This window comes from Pinus tabuliformis, chromosome 7, assembly GCF_031772625.1.
Source record: "Pinus tabuliformis cultivar Carrire ecotype Pingquan chromosome 7, CPIR1, whole genome shotgun sequence".
Classification (NCBI taxonomy): domain Eukaryota; kingdom Viridiplantae; phylum Streptophyta; class Pinopsida; order Pinales; family Pinaceae; genus Pinus; species Pinus tabuliformis.
In genome coordinates, this window is record NC_142293.1 from 1,164,277,853 (window position 1) to 1,164,289,985 (window position 12,133).

Sequence of the window (12,133 nt, forward strand, 5' to 3'; positions counted from 1 at the left end):
AAGTTGGCATCAGTGAAAAGTTTTATTTGCTTGGTTTCTTGAGTTTTGTGAAAGCAGGGTTTTAATGGTTGCAAAATTGTGATGCTTACATGGTTAAAGTTACAGAGATGAGAAGGGAAACTATTGGTTTCAACTCCTGAGGTAATTCCCAGAAGAAGGGGAGCCACAAGGCCACAATATCCACCCAAAGTTCCAATTCTAGTTGCACTTGAAACACCTCAAGTTTTTCCTTCAATTGAGATTGAGGAGGTACAAGAAGTACTAGAAGCTGAGATTGAGTCCAAAGCCATCATGTCTAGAGAAAGAGATACAAAAGGTCTTTCAGAAGAGGAAGCATTCAAGAAAGATTTTTGTGACTTGAATGACATGGTTAGAGTCCTCTATGAAGAGAGGAATAGTATAATGGCTGGATATATTTCTAAGCCTCCACATGGAGAGGGAAGCTTAGGAGATAAAAATATGTTAAGAAGGATTGAAAGGGTAATGGATGAAAGCCACCTCCATCTCCACCATGTTGTGGGGAAAAATGCCTATGCAGGACGATCCTATCCACCTAAGGTGTGACAGTACCTTAGCAACAAACGAATACAGCTACTTCGGTTTCTTCCTTTATGAAATGTGAAATAGGGGAGATTGGTAGACTTACTGTTGTCTTCCGGTTGTCCCTCAATCTAGATCCTCTTTCTCTTTGGGTGTCCACAGCTACTTGCCTCCTCGCTTGCTCAAGAGAACAGCTACTTGATTCCCACGAGATCACAAGAGAACAGCTACCTGTGACAAGAGAACAACTACTTGCGACAAGAGAAGGACACAACACAAAGGCAAATATACATATTCATAAATGATTCAGGATTAGAAGTAAATCAAATATACTAATGCAAATCATACAAAATACACCAGCATATAGGAAAGAACCAAGAAGCTTTATTGATTGATAAACAAGCTTCAGGAAGAGATACAACCCATAGGGCTCCAACCCAACATCTCCTTCCCAGCAGAATGGAATTCCTTCTTCTGCCCCTTTCAAAGCATAAACACCCAATGATCCAACCACAAACCAACAACAATTCTTTGCAGTCACAACATTCCAGCCTCCTTGACCTCATGGAGAGAGATCTATATATAGGAGTTTTGGAGAGAGGATGAGTCAGCTTGAGGCTGGTATGAAACTGACTAGTGTCCTCTCCCTCTTCAGTTCTTGAGTCCACTTGGAGGTTCTTGCTTCCACTTGGAGATTTGGAACCTCTTACTCATCACCAGTCGAATTCCCTGATCCAAGTGTCATTTTGGAAGCTTCCTGGGCATTGACACCTTGAGAAATGAGCCTGCCACTTGTCCAGTTACGCTCAGCGCAGGTAGCCTTTGTTGCAGTTGACATTCAACGCAGGTAGACAGTGTAGCAGTTGACATTCAGCGCAGATGCTCAGTGGAGTAGTTGACATGATCCAGAATTGGCCTGTTTTTGAGTGTTTTCAAGTGGAGAACTTTTGTGAACTGCTGTGGTTTGCTGGCCTTGTTCCTCTAGGGGTAGGAACAACATATTTAGGGACTTTGGATCCCTTGATTATTGACATTTCATGCTCAGTGATGCAAGGCACAAAAATGTCTATAACAGTTGCCCCCTAAAGTATGAGGCTATTTATCGGGTGAAATGCTTTATCCAGGAGAGTCCGAAGTTCATCCATTTGCTGGGAGGAGACCTATAATAAGATACAATACAATACATTATGATTCATACTGCTTTCATGACCTAGCTGAGGCGGGCATTCCCATGCTCAACTTTATAAATACATTTTGGTACATAGAACAGACGATCGTCTGATGGTAGACTGATAATTCTGGCGAAACTATCATCCTTTGAGTAGGATGATCATCTGCTGCACTGATGTACATGTCAAATGTCTTTATTTTTCCTGAATATATATCGCAGCTCGGATGGATGAAACTAGATCCGGGGTCTTCAAACTTGTTCGATCTTCACTCTAAGTACAAGTTGATCCATGTGAGAATTGCGCGGAAGTCGAACATGGAAAGACATCGCTTGATTACCGGTCAATGATGTAAACCATTAACAAGCGCGAGAGGAATCACCGATAATGATAATGACCCTCAAGGTACTATAGTACAATTCACGTGGTGTGAATAAAGGACTTGGCGTCGAACACCACGCAAAATCTTCTGGTCGAAGGTCATTGATGTATACCTATCGCCGGAAGTGAGAAACTTGCCATTGAGGCATGCAAGCTTCAAAGTACTGAAGGGGTTGTTCCTAGATCAACTTCTTGGATAATGAGCTGATGCCGACAAGAAGCGATCCGTCAAAGGAGGGCCTTAATGAATCCCACATTAGTGACACGGAACGGAGCTAATGATTTTAATGGAGGTGAAAACGATCTGTGACATATGATTCAGGGTGGCGGTCATGAATGGATGAAGGATAATGTATGGCAGTGGATGGGACCCGGTTGACTCTTTCTGAACGACTTCTCTTGAACATATGGCAACACTGATGCGATGAATCAGTAGCATTACCCCAAATATGGATGGTGTGGCGAGACATGGTGATGTGACCGGTGAATGAAGCAACCCAACCCGATTGTGGTATGGAAGAAAAGTGTCATGTTCAAGAGCGACCTGCTACCATCAAAGTTTTCTTGATTCTTTCCCAATTTTTCCCTAGTCATTTCTGACTAGTACCTCTTTATTTTTGTCAAGCTTGAGGAGGATAACATATGCTTGTTCTATAACCTGCCCTTCGGGCAAGCCCATCGCTATGTTTTAACGAGCCTAGCGATAGTGAAACTCGTTCTCGTCTAAAGACAAGTTTGTCGCTATTTAGTGATTTTAACGAGTCTAACGACAAAGAAAACTCGGCCCTTTTCATTTTTAGAGAGTCTGAAAAGGTACATAAAGTTAACTCCAAAATTCCTTTTTCGTCATCTAATCCCTTAAGTCTGAAAAAGTATAAAACAATACAGAAGGGATGAGTTTTCGATAGTTTTAACGAGCCGAACAAAACAAGCGCTCGATCTTTTTGTGCAATAATCCCTCAGGTCCAAAAAGATTAAAATCTAGAGGAGGGATAGCTCTTCCGGTCGTTTAATGAGCTGGTAGGCCAAAACTCGGCAATCTTTTCATATTTTACGAGTCAATAGAAAAGAGCTTAAAGAAGACTCGTCTTTTGAGGAACGAGTGATGAACAGGGTTAGCAGCTGATTCCAGGTACAGGTTGGAATTTCCAATCACGGCAGTGTCACAAGGATGGCTAGGTGAAATCACTCTTCGCAGCTGTTCCTCAAAATGGGTAAACAATCAAATGGAGGTAAACGATCGGCCAAATGAAAAGTGGAGGTGACGGTACACAAACACGACCAAGGCTTTTATGGTTGATCAGGTTACATTCTTAATGGTTATTTACCGGATAGTTCATTTTTTAACAAGCTTAAACTTGCTCAAAGCTTATGTTTATTTTTTAACAAGCATGAACTATGCTGCTAAAACTGCTCAAAGCTTATGTTTATTTTTTAACGAGCATGAACTATGCTGCTAAAATTGCTCGGATCTCGCTTTTCTATTTTTTAACGAGCATAAATTCCGTGGTAAAACTGCTCGATTATACCAGTCATATGATAAGAGTGTCTCATTGGAGATTGCTATTTTTTATGGAGCTTCATCTCACCACACTTTACTCCACATCCTTTATTTATGCAAGTTCGGAAACAGCTAACCCAAAAAACAGATAAATAACCGCTCTTTGCTTGCACTCCAAAAGGTTTGCATGCCCCCAGGCATAAAGTATGATTTCAAGGTTACCTCTACTTCACTTCCGACAAAACATTTGTCTTGCCGAGAGAGGCCTACCTCTTTTAGGTTACCCAAAGATTGTCTCGTTAATCTTTCAAACAAAACACTTCCTCGGCAATGTCTACCGAAATAGACAAAGGTGAGTGACGCAATCCCGCCACCTCACATAACTTTGACAAAAGAATATTTTTCTAGAACAACCCTCTTTCCTCTATGGACGGGGTACGAACTAGTCATATTCTTCCACGGAAACCTACCCTATACCCAAAGTTCTCTGCCAAAGCAGACCAGGACGCATGCCCCCTGGGTTCCAATCATATCCTCCCAGATTACTCGCGCTCATCAGGAGGACGGACCGTGGGTTGAGACACTTCTTGCGTGAATAGACCATTTAGGGATGGTATATAACTATTTGCGATGTGTGATCCAGGAAACGAAAGTTGGTCCACGAGCTTGACCACTCTTCCTTCATGCGGAAAACACATTACTCTAAAGAGTGAGGAGACTACGACTCCTATGCAATATATATAGTCTCGTCCAAGGAGTAGGTTATAATCCAAGGGTCCTTGAACGACCATCACGTTCATTTGAACGGTCTTCCCTTTCAATGTTACGGGCACATTGGGGAGGATCCCTAAAGGGCGACTGGTTCCCTTATCAAAGCCTGATAGATTTCTCATTTCAGGCAAAAGCGCAGGCGAACCAAGCGCTTTCCAAGCAATAGAGGAAAGGATACTCACAGATGCCCCTTCATCAATAACTGTACCAGCCATTACCATTCTGTATATTTGGACAATAATTTTGAATGGTATGCTAGCTGGCAAGCGGGGTCTGCCTAGTTGGTTCCAATCAAAGGACACAACCAGGTTGCTTGGTGGTGGGACCGAGTAAACGACCGAATAGCGCTCTGATGAACTTCCTTCCTGCGATAAAGGAATGGTGGCATTGCCCCCTTGATCATCAGAGTCAGTGCTGATGAAGAGAATTTGGACGGTGTCGTCCTTATTCTCCTCTGTGATGGTGTCATTCGAAGATAGAGCCCCTGAAGGCAAAACCGGGTCAACTGTCGTTTCAACCTTTATACTTTCGTCAGGTATGGATTCAGACGGTTCATCTTCAATGACAGGTGCTTCGGCTGACCACCTGGGCGGGTCAACCGGATTCTCAACTAGCGAGGGACTTGGCAAGAGTTTTTGATATCCAGGAGGAAGATTCGCTCGTAATATCGGGCGATCTTCCAGAACTCTTTTCGCCTCGTCTAAGAAAGGACAATGGTGGATGGCATGATCGCCTTCACACAGTCTGCAGGGAAATTTAGCTTTCCCGTTCTGTCCTGGAGCTTCACTCCCACTAGTTGATGGTGAACAGTCGACATGGCTATCAGAGGTCGATGCTACCGAATTGTGCAAACGGGGGGACCAGTCTCTTAGTATCCGGGGGATACAGGGACAATCTCTATGGAAGTGGCCTCCCTTGCATATGACGCATGGCAATTTAGGCCTTACGAGTGCTGTGTGTGGATTTTTGTTAGATGACGCTTGTTTGCCCCCAGTCGCCTTAGGCTCCTTCTGCTTCTTTTCTTTCTTCTTCTTCTCCTTCTTCTCCTTAGGAACCCGGTTCTTTGACCGACCAGTTCCGTCAAGCGAAGAGGAAGGAGGAGAGGAAGATGAAGTAGAAGGCTGGTGGGCAACTCTTGTCTGATCTAACTGTTGACTCGACTGTTCAGGAATGGTGGCATTCTGAATGACATTGGTTGAAAAGAGCCAAACTGGTAGGCCAATTGTTAGTCCTGGAAACGACAATGTGGCCATGTGGGGCGCACCAACATCTCCCCAAGAGGAGAAGGGACTAGGATTTCCACCAAGGGGAACTCCTTGGTTGGTGTGCTCCATCTTTTCAACCTAAAGACCAACGCGGGAATAAGGGTGATTGTTCCGTTTAAAATAAATTGTTAACGACGCTTTTAGACACAACTTGCTTTTTCAGTTTTAAAGAGTCGAGAAAAAGCTAAAGATGACTCTAGTCTCCTTCGATGTTTTAACGAGCCCGAAGTGACAAATGCTCAGATGGACTTTTTCTGTTATAGAGTCTGAAAAAGGCCAAAAGAAACTGCTCTGGAGATCTAGGCAGAGGGTGTGCCAAACTTTTCGCAAAACCACAGAATACTTTTTACGGTACGGGTGGTCGATCTTCGTGAATGCTGTGTTCACTGCATTGCGATCAGTAGGGCGGCTGACACGGCTTCCTAAGGATAAAGGATATATGCCTATAGGGGTCTCCCAATATATACGCGACGGTACGTGGGAGCACAAGTCCGTATTAGCGCTATCGTCCCTCAGGAGGAATCACCCACCTTCTTCGAGATCGACAGTCACTAGGTTTAACGACGCCAGAACACGTCTCTACCTAGACCTCTATGTTGTGCGTTATGTTGCAAAGCGTTGTTAGGTTCATTTAGTTTATTTTAAGTTGATCTTTTTTAAAGTTTGTCTTTCAGGATCACCACGAGATGTATGGTACAAATTCCTAAATGCAGTCTAAGATGATAAGCAAGCTTTATAATCTTTCAACATTGAAAATCCTAGCTACTAAGGGAAAAGAGAGCGACCATCTTTTCTCAAAGAGCAATCAGCACACTCTAATGCACTCTTCCTAAATCACACATGCAAACTTATAAAAATGGAAATGCACAATGCATGTGTTTGTTTTCCACTTTCTTAGTATAAATGCCTACAAAGAAAGCTTTTTGTACAACTTTGAATTTGCTTTTAAATGACTGAAAAATAAACAAGTTTACTTTTTCCAAAATCAGCAAGGGTAGAAGAGATTACAATCACTTTGCGATTTTTTGAAAGGAATACTCGTTTCGACACTTAAAAGTGACAAATTCAAACCAATAAGCAAAAGCAAATGATAATCAAACTGCAAACAGCCAATGAACTCTCTCCTAAGATCACAATCAATCAATCAATCAGATCTGAATCAAGGGCTACAGGATGACTATTTCGCTCATGCAAAGGAAAACTGTAAATGACGCCACAAACACATAAAAACACTTACAGTCTTTTTGTACAAAAATGAGGCGGAATTCAAGCAAAGAAAAGGGGTTATCAGACTGGTACCTATGCTGGTTAAAGGCTGCAAAAACAGAGATCAAAACAGGGCAAAAGACAGCAAGGAACCCCAGCTGCACAAGGCCACACTGGTTCAGCACAAGTCTAACACTGTCAGTTTGACATTCAGCGCAGGTAGCCTTCACGGGACCTGCGTTGAAATGCAGACTGCCTTCACAGTGTCTGCGCTGAAAGGAGAAACTCTCGTTTCTCTTGGATTCCGGGTCATAAAATGCTCAAAAATCAACAGTTTCAGGCCAAATCAGAAACACAAGCAAGGTATAAACAGAGGGATGCTTTGAGAGGGTACTAAAGACTATCACAAAGGATCATCAAGTCATTTGCGAGTCCATTGTTGAGATCATAGACAAAAACCCAGTGAAGGATCAAAGCAGCAACATTCTACTTTGCAAAGCAGTTCGATTGTTGCCGTTGAGTCTATGAAGTAAACAATGATGTAAACACAAACAAAATGACTAAAACAAAGTTCTTCCCCAGTGGAGTCGCCAATTTGTTGTGGGGAAAAATTCCTATGCAGGACGATCCTATCCACCTAAGGTGTGACAGTACCTTAGCAACAAACGAATACAGCTACTTTGGTTTCTTCCTTTATGAAATGTGAAAGAGGGGAGATTGGTAGACTTACCGTTGTCTTCCGGTTGTCCCTCGATCTAGATCCTATTTCTCTTTGGGTGTCCACAGCTACTTGCCTCCTCGCTTGCTCAAGAGAACAGCTACTTGATTCCCATGAGATCACAAGAGAACAACTACCTGTGACAAGAGAACAGCTACTTGCGACAAGAGAAGGACACAACACAAAGGCAAATATACATATTCATAAATGATTCAGGATTAGAAGTAAATCAAATATACTAATGCAAATCATACAAAATACACCAGCATATAGGAAAGAACCAAGAAGCTTTATTGATTGATAAACAAGGTTCAGGAAGAGATACAACCCATAGGGCTCCAACCCAGCATCTCCTTCCCAGCAGAATGGAATTCCTTCTTCAGCCCCTTTCAAAGCATAAACACCCAATGATCCAACCACAAACCAACAACAATTCTTTGCAATCACAACATTCCAGCCTCCTTGACCTCATGGAGAGAGATCTATATATAGGAGTTTTGGAGAGAGGATGAGTCAGCTTGAGGCTGGTATGAAACTGACTAGTGTCCTCTCCCTCTTCAGTTCTTGAGTCCACTTGGAGGTTCTTGCTTCCACTTGGAGATTTGGAACCTCTTACTCATCACCAGTCGAATTCCCTGATCCAAGTGTCATTTTGGAAGCTTCATGGGCATTGACACCTTGAGAAATGAGCCTGCCACTTGTCCAGTTACGCTCAGTGTAGGTAGCCTTTGTTGCAGTTGACATTCAATGCAGGTAGACAGTGGAGCAGTTGAAATTCAGCGCAGATGCTCAGTGGAGCAGTTGACATGATCCAGAATTGGCCTGTTTTTGAGTGTTTTTAGGTGGAGAACTTTTGTGAATTGCTGTGGTTTGCTGGCCTTGTTCCTCTAGGGGTAGGAACAACATATTTAGGGACTTTGGATCCCTTGATTATTGACATTTCATGCTCAGTGATGCAAGGCACAAAAATGTCTATAACACACCATATTCATATTCCTCGTCATATTCATCATCCTCAGCATCTCAAACAATAGAATCTTCCAATTCCACCACAAAAACTGTCCATACCGATTCCCAAACCCCAAAGGGAAAAACTCCCTTACTTAAATTAGACATTAAGTTTGAACTTCCCACGTACAATGGTGAGGTGAATGCAGAAAAGTTAGACAATTGGATTCGACAATTGCAGGTTTACTCCAGAATTCGTAACCTTTAAGAAGGTGACATAAAGATCCAATTGGCTTCATTGAGGCTAGAAGGAGCAGCATTATTCTGGTGGGAAGAAAAGGATCAAGAGGAAATGTGAATTCATGGTAAGATATCCATTTCTTGGGTTGAATTTGTTTCTGCAATTAAAATGCATTTTTATCCTTTATCCTATATGAAAAAATAGATTATGAGTTGGTAGAATTTTAGGTAGATTAAAAGCCAAACAGTCCAAGACTATACCTAGGAGTTTAGAAAGAGGCCTTTTTGTTAGGGAGTAAATTTGAGATCCCAAGATACACTGTTCAAATATATTGTGGGTTTACATTCCTATTTGAAACATACTATCATTATGTTCAATCCAAGAAATTTGGATGAGGTATGTGTGAAAGCCATGCACTTTGAAGCAAGGGGAAAGAACATTCAGGAAGAGGGTAGTAAGAGGAATCCATTCAAGGGTAAGTAGAAAGAGAAGGGAGGAAAATGGAAGGGAAAGAAGAATTCAAGTGTGAAGAAAGAAGGGGAGAAAACCATATGCCAACATTGTTCCAAATCTGGGCATGATGAAGCCCATTGTTGGAAATTACATCCTGAACTAAGGCCTAAGAAACAAAACAATAAGGGAGAACAAAACACAATTGCTACCACACGACATGACTTTGGATCAAATTCTAGTGATGAGACCAATATTTCAGCCATGGTCACAAAAGGAAAATAAGTTTTTGCAAGCACTAGTTCCTCACACAATGAAAACAACACTCCAAACGAAGAATCAAGAATAGAGTTGTTTCATGTAAGGGTAATTTAAAATCATACAAAGATTGATGCATTATTCGATATTGTGTGACAATCAAACTTAATTTCAGACGACTTGGTAAAAAACATTAACAATGAAACTGTACCTCATCATAAGCCATATCCATTGGGTTGGATAGTCAATAATGCAAATTTACATGTTACAAGGAAGTTCTTATTCAAGTTCGCCATTACTGAAAAGTTCATTGATGAAGTTGAGTAGATTTAGTTCCACTTGACATCTCAGGAATCATTTTGTATAGTCCTTATTTGTATGATAGGAAATCAGTATTTTATTTCCATGAAAACAAATACTTATTGCTCAATAATGTGGTGGAGTACATTGTGAGAGCACATTGAAAAAATCCAAACATTTCTTTGGTTAATGTAGGGAAAATCAAGAGACTAGTAAATGCAAGTAACAATTTTGTGCTTCTCATGATCAAGAAAAAGAATGATATTGATTATGAATCTTTTGAAGGTTGCGATGAAAAATTGAAATCTGATTTTTTTGATGCGGTAAGCAAGCATGGCAAGATGTTTTAGGAACCAAAGGGTTTACCTCCCAAGAGAGGAATTAAACATGATATACAGTTGTAGCAAGATGTTCCACTTCCAAATATTGCCATGTATCGCATGTCAATTATGGAGAGCATGGAAATCAAGAAGAAAATTCAAGAATTTTTGAACAAAGGTAGCATATGCTAATCTACTTCACTATGTGGTTCACCCATTGTCTTGGTGCAAAAGAAGGTCAGGACTTGGTGCATGTGTGTGGATTTCCACGTATTGAACAAAATCACGGAAAAGAATTGTTATCCACTCCCAAGAATTGATGATTTGATTGATCAGTTAAGGTATGAAAATCATTTCACTAAGTTAGACTTACGAAGTGGTGATCATCAAGTTAGAATAGCTAAAGAAGACATTTGGAAAACCACATTCAAAAATAAACAAGGATTGTTTGAGTGGCTTGTTATGCCTTTTGGTCTTACAAATGCTCTAGATACTTTCATGAGAGTTATGAATGATGTATTGAAACCATTTCTAAATGACTATGTCATTGTGTACTTAGATGATATTCTCATATTCAGCAAATCCAGAGATGAACATGTCATGCATGTAAACAAATTACTTGATGTCTTGAGAAAAGAAGAGTTATTTTTAAAGATGTCGAAGGGTGAATTTGGAAATACTTATTTAATGTATTTGGGACACATTGTTGGATGAGGTGAGATGAAGATAGACCCCTCTAAGGTTGAGTTCATTCTGAATTGGCCTAAGCCCAATACAGTTATAGAGGTAAGAAGCTTTTTAGGGGCAATACAATATTGGAGGAAATTTATTGCTAATTTTTCTTCCATTGCAGCTCCATTACATGCATTGACTAGTGTCAATAAATTCTTCCATTGGGGAGATGTACAACAGAAAGCATTTGATGATTTGAAGCAAAATATCAGTTCAACAATGGTATTAGATATTCCAGATCTTAGACAGCCATTTGATATTCAAATCGATGCTAGTGATTACACCATGGGAGAAGTTATTATGTAGCATGGTAAGCCCATTTCATTTCATTCTGAAATTTTTAATGGAGTTGTAACTAACTATCCCACTTATGACAAAGAACTTTAAACATTGGTACAAAGTGCTAAAAAAATAGAAGCACTATTTGATGGGGAAGGAGACCATGATCCATACCAACCATCAACAATCTAAATACTTACAATCACAGTCAAAGTTGCAGTCGTCACGACACTTCAAATGGATGGGTTTTCTACAGTAGTTTCATTTTGTTATCAAGTACAAAAAGGGAATCTACAATAAGGTATTTCAGATGATTTCAAGGCCTATTGTAAATTCATCTATTATACTTGAGCATAATTTTGTTTTACATGAAAGTTACATTGAGAAATATGCATATGATAATGAATTTCAAGATGTGTATGCAAGATTGAGTCAAGGAATCCAAATTGAAGAGTTGGATTACCATGTACATAATAGTTTGCTGTATCACTTGGGAAGTTATGTATTCCAAGGGAGAAAGAAACAATATCATAAGGGAGGCACACACTTCATTGATTGTTGGACACTTTGGTGTAGGAAGACGATAGGGAATCTTCAAAGGTATTGTTATTGGCCATGCATGTTTGATAATTTATCTCATTTCATTAGAGGATGTTCTTTGTGTGAAACTAGTAAGCCTAGCAATATCAAAATAGAACTGTACACCCCACTTCCGGTACCTTCATTTCCATGGGATAGTATCTCAATGGATTTTGTAAGAGGTCTTCCATTGTCAAGGAAAGGTCATGATTAGTTGTATGTAGTTGAAGATAGGTTCAACAAAGTGTGTATACTAACACCATGTAAAAAAGAAAATTACAGTTGAAAAAACAACTCATTTTCTTCCAAAACATTTGGGTTCATTTTCGTCTTCCTACTTCCATTGTAAGTGATCGAGATTCTTGATTTGTTGGGAATTTTTGGTCAGATTTGTGGGACATGATGGACACAAAGTTGAGGAAGAGTACAAACTTTCATATGCAAACAGATGGAAATACCGAGGTGGTGAAAAGGG